The sequence below is a fragment of the Cebus imitator genome, unplaced genomic scaffold, assembly GCF_001604975.1.
Source record: "Cebus imitator isolate Cc_AM_T3 unplaced genomic scaffold, Cebus_imitator-1.0 Scaffold470, whole genome shotgun sequence".
NCBI classification, from domain to species: Eukaryota; Metazoa; Chordata; class Mammalia; order Primates; family Cebidae; genus Cebus; species Cebus imitator.
In genome coordinates, this window is record NW_016107785.1 from 1,716,060 (window position 1) to 1,720,007 (window position 3,948).

Here is a 3,948-nt window from a genome sequence, read left to right on the forward strand (position 1 = left end):
AGTTCCAAACCAGAATGAGAAACATGGTCAAGCCCCATCTCTATCAAAAATACAAAAACTTAGCCAGGCATGGTGGTGTCCAACTTGGTACCATCTACTTAAGAGGCTCAGTGGGAGGGTCGTGTGAGCCGAGGAAGTTGAGACTGCATCAAGCCAGGATCACACCACTCCACTCCAGCCTTGGTGACAGAGCCAGAACTGATCTCAGGGGGGAAAAAAAAAGACAAAAAATGGGTTGGGCACAGTGGCTCATGCTTGTAATCCAGCAGTTTGGGAGGCTGAGATGGGCAGATCATTTGAGTTCACAAGTTTGAGACCAGACTGGGAAACATGGCAAAACCCAATCTCTACCAAAAATACAAAAAAATTAGCCAGGTGTGGTGGTGTGCACCTGTGGTCTCAGCTATTCAAGAGACTGACGTGGGGAGGATCACTTGAGCCTAGGAGGTTGTGCCACAGCACTCCAGCCTGGGTAACAGAGTGAGACCTGATCTCAAACAAAACAAAACAAAAGAAACAGAAATAAAAATCAACTGGGCACAGTGGCTCACAATTGTAACCCAGCAAATATTTATGTATTTTTGGTAAAGATGAGGATCTCTTTCTTTTATCTTTCTTCCTTCTTTCCTTCCTTTCTTTCTTTCTTTCTTTCAATCTTTCTCTCTTTCTTTCTTTCTTTCTCTCTCCTTCATTTCTTTCTTTCTTTCTTTCTTTCTTTCCTTCTTTCTTTTTCTTTCTCTCTCTCTCTCTCCTTCCTTCCTTCCTTTCTTTCTTTCTTTCCTTCCTTCCTTCCTTCCTTCCTATTTTCTTTCTTTCTTTCTTTCTTTCTTTCTTTCTTTCTTTCTTTCTTTCTTTCTTTCTTTCTTTCTTTCTTCTTTCTTTCTTTCTTTCTTTCTTTCTTTCTTTCTTCTTTCTTCTTTCTTCTTTTTCTTCCCTTCCTTTCCTTTCCCTTTTCTTTCCTTTTTCTCTTTCTCTCTTCATCTCTTTCTTTCTGTCTCTTTTTTTTTTTAGATTAGCTCTTGTTCTGTTACTTGTTGGAATGCAGTGGAGGGATCACAGTTTGCTGCAGCCACAAACTACTGGACTTAAGGGATCCTCCTCACCCTCTTGAATAGCTGGGACCCCCACATGAACCATAACATGCCTGGGTCATATTTTGTATTTCTGGGAGTGATGGGGTTTTGCCATGTTGCCCAGTATGGCCTCAAACTCCTGAATTCAAGTGGTCTGCCCACCTCTGCCTTTCAAAATACTATGTTACAGGTGTGAGCCATTGTGTAACCATTTTTTTCTGTGTGTTTGTTTGTTTTGTTTTGACAGTAGGTCTTGCTCTGTTATTCAAGCTGGAGTGCGGTGGCGTGGCCACAGTTTGTGGTACCTGAAACCTCCTGGGCCCAGGCCATCCTCCCACCACAGCCTCTTCAATAGCTGAAATACAGCTGCACATTTTTTCCATTTTTGGTATTGATGGGGTTTTGCCATGTTGTCCAGTCCGGTCTTGAACTGTTGAATTCAAAAATTCAAGTGATCTGCCCACTTTAGCCATCCATCCTGCTGTATTACAGACAGGAGCCACTGTGCCCAGCCATTTTTCTCTTTTCTTTTTCTTCCTTTTTATAAGAGTATGTCTTGCTCTTCTACTCAGTCTGGAGCGCAGTAGCTTGATCATGACTTCCTGCAGCCTCAACTTCCTAGGTTCAAGTGATCCTACCGCCTCAGCCTCTTAAACAACTGGGACCACAGGTGCACATCACCACACCTGGCTAATTTTTTATATTTTTGGTAGATATTGGGTTTTTCCATGTTACCCAGTCTTATCTTGAACTCCTGAAATCTAGTAATCAGCCCACCTATGCCTCCCAAAGTGCTGGGTTACAGGCATGAGCCACTGTGGCTGGCCCTATTTTTTCTGTTTTGTTTGTTTTTTTGTTTGTTTGTTTAGAGATTAGGTCTCCTTCTGTTGCCCTGGCTGGAGGGCAGTGGCTCAGTCATGGCTTCCTGCTGCCTAAGCCTCTTGGGTTCAGGTGATATTCCCACATCAGCCTCCTGAACAGCTTGGACCACAGGTGTACACCATCGTGCCTGGCTAACTTTTTTTTTTTTTTTTGTAGAGATAAAGTTTTGCCATGTTGCCCAATCTGGTTTTAAACTCCTGAACTCAAGTGATCTGCCCACCTCAGCCTCCCAAACTGTTGGGTTACAGGTGTGAGCCACTGTGCCCAGTTTTTCTTTTTCTTTTCTTTTTTTAAGATTAGGTCTTGCTCTATTACCCAAGCTGGAGTGCATGCTGCAGACTCAACTTTCTGGACTCAAGCAATCCTCTCACCTCAGCCTCTTGAATCATTGAAACCACAGCAGCACACCACCACACCTGGGTAACCATAAACCACAGGTTCACATCCACCACACCTGGGTAACCATCAAAAGGAAAAAAGGAAAAGAGTTGGGTACAGTTTGGCACTTTGGGAGGCCAAGGTGGGCAGATCACCTGTGTTCAGGAGTTCAAGATTAGACTGGGCAACATGGCAAAACCCCATCTCTATCAAAAATACAAAAAATAAACCAGGTGTGGTGGTGTGAACCTGTGGTCCCAGCTATTCAAGAGGCTGAGGTGGGAGGATCGCTTGAGCCCAAGAGATTGAGGCTGCAGAAAGTGGTGACCATACCACTGCACAACAGCCTGGGTTATAGAAACCTAATCTCAAAAAAAAAAAAGAAGAAGAAGAAAGAGAAGAAAAAGAAGAAAGAAGAAGAAGGAGGAGGAGGAGGAGGAGAAGAAGAAAAGGAAGAAGAAGAAGAAGAAGAAGAAGAAGAAGAAGAAGGAGGAGGAGGAGGAGGAGGAGGAGGAGGAGGAGGAGAGGAAAATTGCTGGGCACAGTGGCTCAGGCCTGTAACCCAGCACTTTAGGAAGCTGAGGCAAGCATATCATGTGAGTTCAATAGTTTCAGACAAGACTGGGCAACATGACCAAACTCCATCTCTACCAATAATACAAAAAATTTGCCTGGGTAACATAGTAAAACCAAATTTTACCAAAATACAAAAGAAAAAGAAAAATAGCTGGGCACAGTGGCTTACGCCTGTAACTCAACCCTTTGAAAGGCTGAGGTGGGCAGATCACTTGATTTCAGGAGCTCAAGACAAGGCTGAGGAACATAGTAAACTATATCTCCACCAAAAATACAAAAAATAACCAGGTGTTGTGGTGTACACCTGTGGTCCTAGCTATTAAAGAGGCTGAGGTGGAGGATCACTTGAGCCCAGGAGGTTGAGTCTGCAGCAAGCGGTGATCACGCCACTGCACTCCAGCCTGGGTAACAGAACAAGATCTAATCTCAAAAAAAAAGTGTTGGGCACAGTGGCTCATGCCTGTAACCCACAAATTTGTGAGGCTGAGGTGGGCAGATCACTTAAGTTCTGCAGTTGGAGACAACACTGGGCAACATGGCCAAACCTCATTTCTACCAAAAATATGCAAAAATAGCCAGGCATGGTGGTGTGCACCTGTGGTTTAAGCTACTGAAGAGACTGAGGTGGGAGGGTCGCTTGAGCTCAGGTTGTTGAGGCTGCAGCAAGCTGTGACCACACCGCTGCACTCCAGCTTAAGTAACAAAGCAAGATCTCATCTCTCTCTCTCTCTCTCTCTCTCTCTCTCTCTACACACACACACACACACACACACACACACACACACACATATATGAAAGAAGATAAAATGCTGAGCACAGTTGCTCAGGCCTATTATCCAGCAATTTGGGAGGCCAAGGTGAGCAGACAGATTACTTGAGTTCAGGAGTTTGAGACTTAACTGGGCAATATGACAAAACGCCATCTCTACCAAAAATACAAAAAATTAGCCATGTGTGGTCATGTACACCTGTGGTTCAAGGTAGTCAAGAAACTGAGGTGGGAGGATCACTTGAGCCCAGGGAGTTGAGGCTACAGCAA